At 49.5% G+C, this 13,266-nt stretch overlaps 1 protein-coding gene across 1 annotated transcript in view; it reads right to left on the minus strand.

Annotated features, from left to right (window-relative positions):
• LOC146861092 (uncharacterized) overlaps positions 1–13,266 on the minus strand; it is a 311,460-nt gene that overhangs the window by 245,324 nt on the left and 52,870 nt on the right. The window lies entirely within an intron of this gene.

The following is a 13,266-nucleotide window of genomic DNA, read 5'->3' on the forward strand; positions in this document are numbered from 1 at the left end:
CCCAGACTCGCCCCGCACCCGACCATAGGGGTTAACTCCGTGCTCGGTCCCCCCCTCCTGCCTGTGGTACTCCGACCATAGGGCCCCGTCGCCTGGTACTGCCCAGGGACAGGGCCGGGGCGAGAGGAAGGTCACCGGCAGACTCACCAATGGAAGTAGTGGAGGTAGGGCGCACGACGGACAACTAGCGACGGCGAGACGATCGAGCAGCGACCTGCTCAAGGCGAGACGAGAGGGACAAGAGGGCAAGGAAGGGGTGGGCACAGCCTAAATACCCCTTCCCCCCCCCCGTCCGCCGGAAGTATCCATTCGCCGGACGTCTTCCCTGGCTGAGCCCAGGGACTAGACCGGCTGCCCCAGTGCCTTCATGCGGCACTAAGGCGGCCGCCCTGTTAGGGGGGCTTCTGCGCAACCCCCCGGGCAGCCTTGCAGTCATCGCAACATCGTGCATGGGGGGGAAGTGCGATGAGCCAGACGACCACACGTGGGGGGCGGCGATGGCCGACGTCGGCCAAGCGCCTTGTGGCATCCTTTTCATGGAGGCCGTGCTGAAGAGAATTAACAGGGCGCTAGGAAGTGCAACCACCTGGCAGTGCCCTCTATTGTGGGCGGGGGCTAAGCGGGCCACTAATCTCAACTCCGTATAAGTAGACCTGAGCGACCTCCCACGATAACGAATTGGACCAGCACGACCTCCCAGACGGCGTGTCCGGGGCAAAGAGGGCGCCAGGATGGCCGGGGGAGGCATATATACCCTCCTGAGTTTCTTGTCGCACCGGAACGGAAATGACGCGCCCAGTGTGCCACAGGCAAAGGGGGCAGTACCAAAGGGGATGATGGACAGAGCGTTTGAGCAAATCAAACACTCACCTCCAGTCAACTGATATGGGTTTAATCCATCATCATTCTTTAGCTCACTCCCCCACCCCAGTTCAGACATGGCCATATGCAAATCAGTCTGACCCTGTGCCTCATGGGAACAGTCCAGCCCGAACTGCCAAGCCATGTCTTCCCTGGACCGGAAACAAGCATCCTGGGACCAGTTTCGGGTTCATAACCCTCCTCAGCCAGGCTATCTTGAATCCAGTGGCAAAGTGAGCAAGGGACCCACGTCTGGGCATACCCTGCCAATTTAGGGCAAACAAAGCAGTACCAAAGGGGATGATGGACAGAGCGTTTGAGCAAATCAAACACTCACCCCCAGTCAACTGATCTGGGTTTAATCCATCATCATTCTTTAGCTCAATCCACCACCCCAGTTCAGACATGGCCATATGCAAATCAGTCTGACCCTGTGCCTCATGGGAACAGTCCAGCCCGAACTGCAACGCCATGTCTTCCCTGGACCGGAAACAAGCATCCTGGGACCGGTTTCGGGTTCATAACCCTCCTCAGCCAGGCTATCTTGAATTATCCAGTAGCAAAGTGAGCAAGGGACCCACGTCTGGGCATACCCTGCCAACTTAGGGCAAACAAAGCAGTACCAAAGGGGATGATGGACAGAGCATTTGAGAAAATCAAACACTCACCCCCAGTCAACTGATCTGGGTTTAATCCATCATCATTCTTTAGCTCAATCCACCACCCCAGTTCAGACATGGCCATATGCAAAACAGTCTAACCCTGTGCCTCATGGGAACAGTCCAGCCCGAACTGCCAAGCCATGTCTTCCCTGGACCGGAAACAAGCATCCTGGGACCGGTTTCAGCTTCATAACCCTCCTCAGCCAGGCTATCTTGAATCCAGTGGCAAAGTGAGCAAGGGACCCACGTCTGGGCACACCCTGCCAACTTAGGGCAAACAAAGCAGTACCAAAGTGGATGATGGACAGAGCGTTTGAGCAAATCAAACACTCACCCCCAGTCAACTGATCTGGGTTTAATCCATCATCATTCCTTAGCTCACTCCCTCACCCCAGTTCAGACATGGCCATATGCAAATCAGTCTGACCCTGTGCCTCATGGGAACAGTCCAGCCCGAACTGCCAAGCCATGTCTTCCCTGGACCGGAAACAAGCATCCTGGGACCGGTTTCGGGTTCATAACCCTCCTCAGCCAGGCTATCTTGAATCCAGTGGCAAAGTGAGCAAGGGAAAAAAAAAAACTATGAAAACCTCTTCTCACAAATCAATTATAATTTGGGAAATATTTTCACCATTACGAATAGCAACAATGTCCCACAGAGGCAGATTTATAGTTCAATCTTATTTATCAAAAATATATTTTTTAGTTTTTGACTGTTTCAACATCAATTCTAAAATGCATTTCAATATATTTATAGTTTTACAGAATGGAATACATATCAGAGAGAAAACAAAAAAGGCGAGCCCACGTGAGAAACAAACAAGCAAAATGACATAGCAAAAAGACTGTCTCTGTTGTGTATATTAGCAATCCAAACATTCACTCCATTCATACTACACAACATAGATAAACATATAAAGACAAATGGTAATACATTTCAAAGAAATATACACATAGAAGTGAAGAAGAAACTAAAGCGCCGACGTGCGTTTCTGAGTGGGATCAAGGACCCCCGCTTCCTTCGTCAGGGCGCAACAATCTTATAGTACTTCAAGGAAGGAACAGATTGAATCTAGAGTCTTCCAGTGCATTATTATTCACATAAAAAAACATACATGGGCTCTAGGTAACAATGAATGGAAATTTGCAAGGACACTTTAGTCAATGTGTGCCAAAGGGCGTAGGTCCATGCATAGAAGCAATTACAATGATGCAATAAATGGGAGCTCCATGATTGCAGAAACCTAAATCAAAAGAAAAGTAACGGAGGTCGTCAAGGCGGTCCTTAAATTGGTAAGAGGCGACTTGAGTAGAAAATAAAGCGTCAATCAAACATCAGTACTCCGAAGAATAAACTGAGAGGTTCAGTACAATAGGGTTCCTTGTAATTATATTTACTGGAGTCCGGTACAGATTAAAGGGACACTTGAATATTGGATCGGAGATCAGGCGAGAACGGCCGGGTAGGTGGAATCGATGTCGATCCGTGCACCTGGGTTTGATCCATCATCATTCTTTAGCTCAATCCACCACCCCAGTTCAGACATGGCCAAATGCAAACAGTCTGACCCTGTGCCTCATGGGAACAGTCCAGCCCGAACTGCCAAGCCATGTCTTCCCTGGACCGGAAACAAGCATTCTGGGACCGGTTTCGGGTTCATAACCCTCCTCAGCCAGGCTATCTTGAATCCAGTGGCAAAGTGAGCAAGGGACCCATGTCTGGGCATACCCTGCCAATTTAGGGCAAACAAAGCAGTACCAAAGGGGATGATGGAGAGAGCGTTTGAGCAAATTAAACACTCACTCCCAGTCAACTGATCTGGGTTTAATCCATCATCATTCTTTAGCTCACTCCACCACCCCAGTTCAGACATGGCCATATGCAAATCAGTCTGACCCTGTGCCTCATGGGAACAGGCCAGCCCGAACTGCCAAGCCATGTCTTCCCTGGACCGGAAACAAGCATCCTGGGACCGGTTTCGGGTTCATAACCCTCCTCAGCCAGGCTATCTTGAATCCAGTGGCAAAGTGAGCAAGGGACCCACGTCTGGGCATACCCTGCCAACTTAGGGCAAACAAAGCAGTACCAAAGGGGATGATGGACAGAGCGTTTGAGCAAATCAAACACTCACCCCCAGTCAACTTATCTGGGTTTAATCCATCATCATTCTTTAGCTCACTCCACCACCCCAGTTCAGACATGGCCATATGCCAATCAGTCTGACCCTGTGCCTCATGGGAACAGTCCAGCCCGAACTGCCAAGCAAAGGCGTCCCTGGACCAGAAACAAGTATCCTGGGACCAGTTTCGGGTTCATAACCCTCCTCAGCCAGGCTATCTTGAATCTAGTGGCAAAGTGAGCAAGGGACCCACGTCTGGGCATACCCTGCCAACTTAGGGCAAACAAAGCAGTACCAAAGGGGATGATGGACAGAGCGTTTGAGCAAATCAAACACTCACCCCCAGTCAACTGATCTGGGTTTAATCCATCATCATTCTTTAGCTCACTCCACCACCCCAGTTCAGACATGTCCATATGCAAATCAGTCTGACCCAGTGCCTCATGGGAACAGTCCAGCCCGAACTGCCAAGCCATGTCTTCCCTGGACCGGAAACAAGCATCCTGGGACCGGTTTCGGATTCAGGCAAAGGGGGGACTCCTCCCTGAGTCCCGTCATGAGAAGGGGTGGACTGGTGCCCAAATGGCACTACAGGGGCCGCCCACTTAGGGTGGCCCCCTGCGTGGGCCGCGGGCAGCCGCAAAACATGGGTTGTCCCTCAACCGATTCCTGATTTTAGTAATAAAGTTGATGCCACTGCAGATATCTTCCGGTATTAAGCACACGCTGCCAGCAACTCCACACAGGCAGCTGACAACAAAACTTGTGCACAAACTAAAAACGGGTGGGTCCTCTTCAAAATCCATTGTACAAATTAGTTTTTAATGATGGCCGAAATAAGAAATAATACATAACGATTGGTCCTAGACCCCACAAAGTGGTCAGGAGAAGAGGTTGGGATTTGAAACCACGTATAATTGCTTTGCCGCGAATAAAGTGACCACCAGACCGTAACCCACCATACCATAGTCCTTCCCCCCGCCCCCACTCCCCTCCTGCCACTGGACAAACTACACACAGCTGGGGCAACTGTCACAGAGCTTGCTCCTTGATGTTTTCCCATCAATGACTCCTGTGGGTTATTTTAAATTTGAACAACACACCTGAAAATAATGTGCTGTTTTTCATTTAATTCTGTATGTTTTTTGTGTGCAACCTGTTCATTGTGAGAGTGTTTTAGAAGTGAAAGTCCACATGGAGCATCATGGTTATGTATGCATGGCATTTGGCTGATGGTGAGTGTGGACTGGCGTTTTGTGGGTGTGGACTGGCGTTTGGCTGGAGTTGTATGTGACTGGTATTTGGGTAGCGATGTGTGCAGATTAGCGTGTGTGTGTGTGTGTGTGTGTGCGTGTGTGCGTGCGTGCGTGCATGCGCGCGCGCTGGAGGTGTGTGTAGACTGGCATTTGGCTGGCACTGTGTGTGGTGGTGGTTCACTGGAGGCCTGTTCGTGTAGTGGAGGTTCACTGATGGTGTATAAAGTGGTGAATAGCTGGCTGCTAACAAAATGGCACAGCAGCCTCACTGCGGTACAGCATGGCTAAAAGAAATTGTTTTTTTGGCTGCTTTGAAGTTAGTAAAGAAAGTTTACCCATAATCTAAGCCTCCATTCCTGACATACAATTGTATGTCCCTGTTTAGTAGCATTGCAGACCAGAACGTTTTATGTGGGAGCAAGCAGGGCTCGAGTCGAGGGTAGACATGGGTAGACGCCGTCTACCCACTATTTACAGAGGATAGACACTGTATACCCTCTGCAAAGCTGGCTGCTTTCATTAGAGTGTCATGTTCCTTTCCTACTTCTCCCACTATGCTGAACTTGTCCTGGTGGTATTTTTTTCTGACACCAGGAGACTTTCAGCAGCACCTGCATGTTTTCTGTTTTTGTTCTGAGCAGCAACGTGCAAGTTGGGAAGGGGCTAATAAGATTCCAACTTCACCCATAACAAAGGCCTGAAGTAAAGACTCCATTCGGCCTCCTTTTGCTGGGGTATCCTGTCTGGGAGCTATTGGGAGCCTAACACCTAGATGCAATGAAAGGGAAACAAAGGTGCACATCTTATCAATTCACAGTCCCTGTATATAAGAGTTATGCATACACTGTAAGAATGTCGGATGTGTTTGTCTCCCCAGTATTTACACAAATAACAATTTAAATACCACTATTTTGTTTTATTTCTTTATTAGCACTACAGTAGTGCTAAAGCACTATAAAAGAAATAAAATTAAAATCTGGTATCTAAATTGTAATATGTATATGTGTGATGTAAAGCGCTCTGACACACTGTATTGGGATGAGTAGTGCACTCTACTCATCCCAATGCAGGGTCTCATAGCGCTTTACATCACACGTACAGATTATACATTGACAATAAATCATATGTGCGTTCATCAATATAAAGGATGTGTTAATAAGACAGTGAGTGTTACAAGGTGTAGGAGCCACATGTCTTTGATGCCTCACTGTGCTATATTAGAAGTATTACAATTTATGAACTGCAAGTAACAAAAGGATCTCTGTCTTGAAAGCAGGAAACCCTTTACATAAAATAAAAATCTGTCATCTGTGTGTTACATAATGTGCTGTGCAGGAGACAAATCAACCCTCTATGCTACTTTGATTCAAAACTAGGACTAGGCAAAAACAGACCACTCAAGCAAATATGTTATCCTCCAGAATTATCCTACCATTATTATTATTCCCTGAGATTTAGCTGGCACACAAAGATCTCTGCAGCAGGTGCCTTAACCCCATAAGATATTTTAAAATACAGACATTACAACCAATTAAGCAGAACAGATTTACTGCCATGTTTCTTCTTGTTGCCAATTTCTTTGTGGCAGGGTTTAAAAAAACATAAATGTATAAGTTGAGACCCAGATTTTGCGTTGGGTTGCGTCAATATTTTGGCACAACCCCAATGCAAAATCGAATTTGTTAAATATTGTTACGCGCTCAAATGTACTCATGATAGAGCTGCAAAACATATGAAATCTTAAGATCTGATGCCACTTCCTGTGAGGTCATGGGTTGTGATGCCACTTCCTGTGATGGCATATGCGATGCCATATGCGATGCCATGTGCTGTGATGTCACTTCCTGTGATATCACACGCGGTGATGTCTCATGCGGTGATGTCACGCCCACTCTGCCTAACTTGCTTAGTGGGCTCCAGTTCTTTTTAGGTCGAGCCTAGAGTCAGCATGCTTGTGCTGCTCTGCGTGATCCCTCTCTGGGCTTTACCCACTCCCACTGCAAGCCCACCACTTTTCATTGGTTCCTCCCTGTGCCTTTCGAACTGCATTTATTTTGTTTGATGAATTGGTGCCATTCGTCCCTCCTTTTGGTGTGTTTGTCACACCCATGGCTACTGGCCCTGTTACATGGCTAATTTCGCTTCAGGCCATTTCTCTTACTTGCAGCGAACTCTTTTTTAACATTTGTTTTTGGCCAGAACACTAGCGCTTGTGTGTACCTTCCCCAACCTGTAATCCTTTACATTCCCTCACCAGTCTGTCTGTGCACCATTTCTCTCTTGGGAGAATGCTGACCTGGGATCTGTAGTGGTCTAGATGTTGGCCGCCTCGTTGCATACAAACCCAAACCCAGAACCCCTACACACAATGTATCACCTTCTGGCCAGGTGTGGCCAGAAGGCTTTAAATAAAGGGGCCGGAGTCGCTCGGGACTTCCCGTCCAGACCACCAGTGCATGAGTCTGTGTGTCAAGTTATTCTAATAACCACGTAGTCTGCCCGTGACCAGCAGGCCCAACAATGGCGACGAGGGTGTGAGTGCGGTGCCTCCCTCACCTCTACTGCTGGTCGTTTACATCTTTGCTGCAGCGCCGTTGCAGCCGCCCGCCTTTGGGCATCGCTGCGTGTGACTCTCAACTAAACCCCGATTATGAACGATTTAAGTTGCGACAAGCCCGCCAGAGAGAAGGAGAGTCAATGGATGCGTTCCACGCATGCCTGAGAGAGTTGGCTAGCACGTGCACGGAAGATGATCAGGTGAAAGAGGTGCGCGCGCAACTCATCCAAGGGTGTCGAAACAAACCGCTGAGAACGCTCATTCTCCGACAACCTAGGATCTCCCTGGAAGATATGCTCGTCCTAGCAAGGTCACATGACTTATCCGAGGTCCGATCCACAGCGATGGAGGCGGCGCTCATGCCCACAGCCAGTCAAGCAGTAGCCGTGAAAACTCAACGGGTGGACGCAGCCTACACCCCAGGGCGTGGCAGCAGAGGGCGATGGCCCACGAGACGGCCGCGTCAAGCGCAATGCTGATACTGCGGCAAAGAAGAGGACGCCCCAAACGAGTGCCCTGCCCGAGGGAAGACCTGCTCGAAGTGCGGGATTCCTAATCACTTCTCCAGCGTGTGCCGAGGGGGCATGCGGAGCAGAGGAAGTGCCGGACGACGGCCACCGATGAAAGCAGTGAGACAACTAGAACCCAACCCAACATGGCATGAACGCTGAAGGTGTCCCCACAACACAGAACATACCTCGAAGACCCGTCCACTGACGAAGAAGAGGAGTGCCTCCTCATATCGTTCGCAAGTGACCTAAAACGGAAGCGACGCCCACAACCGACATGTGCGATTGAGATTGCAGGGTCCCAGGTGACGGCCCTAGTTGACACCGGAGTATCGGTCAATGTGATGGGGAGCCAACATTACAAGAAACTAAGTCCAAGACCCCAACTCACACCGTCCAAGGTGAAAATTCTCACGTATGGGAGTCAGACACCGCTGCCGTTGAAAGGGAAAATGACTGTGCAAGTAAAATCAGAAAGTCATGAGGTGACAACCACATTCCATGTGGTTGACAGAGAAGTGGATATCCTGGTGGGTAGCCACACCGCCGAAGATCTAAGCCTAGTGATGTTTGCAAATGCAGTAAGAGTGCTACAAACAGAGGATATCCTGGAGCTATTCCCACAGATGTTTAAAGGGCTAGGAAGCATGAAGCGACCTCCAGTGCGACTGCACGTTGACACGTCAGTGAAACCTGTGGCCTTAAGACACAGACGCATCCCATTTCATCTGCAGCCGTTGGTTGAGCAAGAGCTAATCAAGCTCGAACAGCAAGGGGTAATAGAGAAAGTAACCGGACCCACCCCCTGGGTGTCACCCATGGTAATTGCAGAAAAGCCGAAACATAGATATACGCATGCCGAACCAGGCAATAAGACGGGAAAGACACTTGACACCCACGGTGGATGATATCCTTGCTGATCTAAATGGGTCCAGATGGTTTTCTAAACTAGACCTGAATGCAGGATATCACCAGCTGAGATTGGCGGAGGAAAGCAGGTACATAACTACCTTTTCAACACACCTGGGGCTCAGACGATACAAAAGATTACATTTTGGCATCTCGTCAGCCGCCGAAATCTTCCAAAACGCCGTGCGGGAAGTCTTGTCCGGGCTCCAAGGGGTATTAAATGTCAGTGATGACCTCTCAATCCACTCAACGACTCTAGAAGATCATCACCGGCGACTCAGGGCCACCCTCCAACGTCTTGCGGAGCATGGAGTGACCCTCCATAAAGAGAAGTGTCAATTCTTCAAAAAGAGTATTGAATTCTTTGGATATGTTTTCAGCCAGGAGGGTGTCAAGGTGGATCCCCGGAAATCGCAGGCAATCCAAGGAGCTCCAGCTCCAACTACGGCGTCTGAGGTTCGGAGTTTTCTAGGTATGGCAACATACTGCGGGAGATTCATACCCAACCTCGCAACAGTTGCAGAGCCATTGAGAAACCTCACCAAGAAAGACAGCGTGTGGAAGTGGGGCCCGGAGGAGCAGGAAGCATTCTGCAAGGTGAAGTCCACTTTGTTGGAAAAAACGACTATGGCATACTTCGACACTAAACGGCCGACTGAACTAGTAGTGGACGCCAGCACGGTAAGCCTTGGAGCCTTGCTGTCCCAAGAAACAAACCCGGGGACATGGGGCCCACTAGCATTCGCCAGCAAATCAATGACGGCAACAGAAACAAGATATTCCCAAATTGAACGGGAAGCTCTGGCCATAAAGTGGGCCTGCAACCACTTTCATTTATATCTGAGTGGACACCCGTTCCGGGTAGTAACGGATCATCAACCGCTCGTCCCACTATTCAAAGGAACTGCGCCTCACCCACCGCCAAGGATCGAAAGGTGGGCAATTCAACTCCAGCATTATCAATTTGATCTAGTCTATAGACCTGGTGCTAACAATCCAGCGGATTTCTTATCGCGGCATCCAGCTGTCGCCCCAGTGGAAACCGACGACCAAGAGCAACTGACGGAGAGGTTCGTCAGCATGGTTACACAGTGGGCATGCCCAAAAGCCCTAACAGTGTCGGAAATTGAGATCCATACCCAGGCAGACAAGGTTTTAAAGAAAGTACTGGAGGCAATACGGAAAGGCTCGTGGACCGGATTTCTCCATGACATCAGTGGATGGACCGAAATAGACCGAGCTCGCCTCGGGAAAGTGTGGCGAGTCCATGAAGAATTAAGTGACGCAGCCAGTGGAGTGGTGTTGAGAGGCTCGTGCATTGTCATACCCCTGACCCTCCAAGCTCGAGTGACTGCCCTAGCCCATGAGTGTCACCAAGGCACCAGACGGATGAAAGCCAGGTTGAGGGAGAAGATTTGGTTCCCGAACCTAGAAGAGAACGTAGAAGACTTTGTACGCAAGTGCAGGGCCTGTCAACTCACGGGAAGCGCGGAGACTCCAGCTCCGGTGATAACAGAAGAGCCAGCACCGTCACCCTGGTCGTGGATCAGTCTCGACTTTGGGAGTTTCCCCGACGGGGAGAGTGACCGCGGTCCTGATAGACGGATACACGAAATACCCCGTGGTGGAAGTACTACCGTCAACTGCGTTCGACCACCTACTACCAATGTTGGACAAGACATTCGCACTCTTCGGACTGCCTCACGTTGTCAAAACAGACAACGGGCCCCCATTCCAGGGGCATGAATTTAAGGAATTTCTGGCGCGCCTAGGCGTCAAACACCACCGCAGTGGCCGCCGCAGTGGCCGCAAGCAAACGGAGAAGCAGAAAGGTTCATGCGGACGCTGAACAAAGTGTTACGCATATCGGTGGCCGAACAGTCTGATCCGGAAGTCGCACTCCAGAGATTCCTACGGGAATTTCGTAGTACTCCACACTGCACCACTCAAATATCCCCGTGGTCCCTAATGCTAGCTGGCCAAAGGCGAGACAATATTCCCACAGCAGAGAACTAGGAACCTGAACCTTATGACCCGACAAGCATGCAGGCAAGGAGCTCAGCCAACAATGAAAAAGCGAGTAGGCGGAGAAGAGCACAGGTTTGGCCAATGGCACCAGGGTGTGTTGTTCTTGTGAGAAACCGTCATAGCGGAGGAAAGTTTTGCACGCCCTATGAACCAGGACTGTGGCGAGTCAAAGTCGTGAGAGGCACGGCGGTGACAGCGGAAAAAGATGGAGACATCATCACACGAAACATATCCTGGTTCAAGAGGGTGCCTAACTCAGAAGTAGAGAGACCAATAACCAAGGAGGGTCCTGGCGAAGGCAATGAACAACCAGGTGGAAGCCAGAATGGGACAGTTGGCCTGAGTGTGGACGTTGCAGCTCCGGAAAGCCCAATAGAGCTCAGGCCAGAAGAACGCTCTGGGATAGAAGGGTCGGTAAGCCCGAGAGATGATAGTCAACGTCAATGACACCGTTATAATCTAAGACCTAATCCGAAGCCAAATCAAAGGCTCACTGACTATGTATATTAATTTGATATTGGGTTGTTTTGTTTGGACTGATTTGGGATGGGATGTAGCGGTCTAGTCGTTGGCCGCCTCGTTGCATACCAACCCCAACCCGGAACCCCTATGTATCACCTTCTGGCCAGGCGTGGCCAGAAGGCTTTAAATAAAGGGGCCGGAGTCGCTCGGGACTTCCGGTCCAGACCACCAGTGCATGAGTCTGTGTGTCAAGTTATTCCAATAACCACGTAGTCTGCCCGTGGCCAGCAGGATCTGATCCTCTCTTGCTGCAAGGGGCTCGCCGACGCTGTCTCTCCTGACCCCCTGGGTGCCAACAAATTACCAGAGCAGAGAATGAAGAAAGAGAGGCAGCCATGTTACTATGAGTGGGGAGAGACCTCCGCCGCCCCTCTCTGATGTCGGCTTGCCCCAGCCAGTGGTGTTGCACCGGACCCCGGTGCCGTAGGCGGCCCCCTCTGGCGACTGAAGCACAATGGTAGAGAGCAAAGAGGTGAGCCCGACACTGCCCCATGGTTGCCTGTGAAAGGTGCTGCTGTGTGCTTTGAATCTGCCTGAAGCTTCAGGAATGTCTCTCTTGACCGGCCCCTGGCACTTCTCCATGTTGGCTCAGCCAGGGTGCTGCTGGGTGCCTGGGTCTGCCTAGGGATCCGGGAGTGTCTCTCATGACCAACCCCCTGGCCCCGTCCGAGTGCTGCAGGTGTGCGGAGCTTTGCCCCTGTGATCTTTTGCTAAAGTTTCTGCCCCTACCTCCGCCATATGCGCCAATTTTCAGAAGAAGAGACATTGGTCACATCATATATCAAATACAACTAGGGTGCCAACAAGGGAGATCAGAGATACATGAAGAAGACTATGGCCTAAATTACCAGAGAAGTCATCCACTGTTGCTATACTAAGTGAGGGTCAGATTAAAATGGGAAGGCCATCCTTAATGGAAGAGGATGTCTCACACATTGGTCACATCCCCACATCGTTCTTGGAGTAGCTGGATGGCCTCTAGTCCCTCGTGGGTAGCTCCTGTCACACCGCTGTACAATACTGGTAAGTTGCCTTTCGAATACGTTTTTAAATCGCAGCACAGATTTCACTACTGTATTTTGTTGAGGATTGGTTTTAACTAGGTTTGTTTTAGAACCTTGATGTAGACGTTTATAATTTTAGCCAAACTATTCTAAGCTGTCTTCTCCGTGAATGTCCACTTCTAAATGTATTTTAAAAAAGATAATGTATTTATCATCTTGTACCTTGATTACTTTAACAATCGAAAAGTGTAATAAAATATGGTTGGTCAGACAAGGCAGGAAACGCTTTCATTCAAATAGCAATGCAGCACATATACTACGCTTATCGGTGGATATCATGTTCAGTCTGTTGGTGATTGTTTTCAGCTGTGATGGTGAGTGTGCCTGTTACGTTTGACTTATGTCCACTTGGCGCCCCGTACCGTGCCTCCTGCGTCATCAGCTGTCAGACTGGAATGTTGACAGTTGACAGCTGATGACCAGGTGAACGGTAGCATCTGAGGCGCTCCGTCGTTATGGAGCCTGTGTTGGTGAATACAAATAAAGAAGCTTGGATTCTCACTCCGCTCTTTGAGTAATCTTTACAAAAGTTGGCGACGATCACCAACACACGGATCTAAGTGTGCGAAGAAGAAAAAAAAAGGAAAGGAGAACTTAAATGAAAATTGATGAAGGAGATGAAAGAAAAATAAAAGACGGTCAGTGTAAAATTTTGGAAGACTCAATTGGATGACTTGGTGTTAAAAAAAAAGAAGGAAGGAAGTATGATATCTCCTAGTCTACTCGACGAAGAAAAATTGTAAAAACTGAAGAGTAGTGAGCACATGAAATGTATGAG

The sequence above is a fragment of the Triturus cristatus genome, chromosome 3_1 (assembly GCF_964204655.1).
Source record: "Triturus cristatus chromosome 3_1, aTriCri1.1, whole genome shotgun sequence".
In the NCBI taxonomy this organism is placed as follows: Eukaryota; Metazoa; Chordata; class Amphibia; order Caudata; family Salamandridae; genus Triturus; species Triturus cristatus.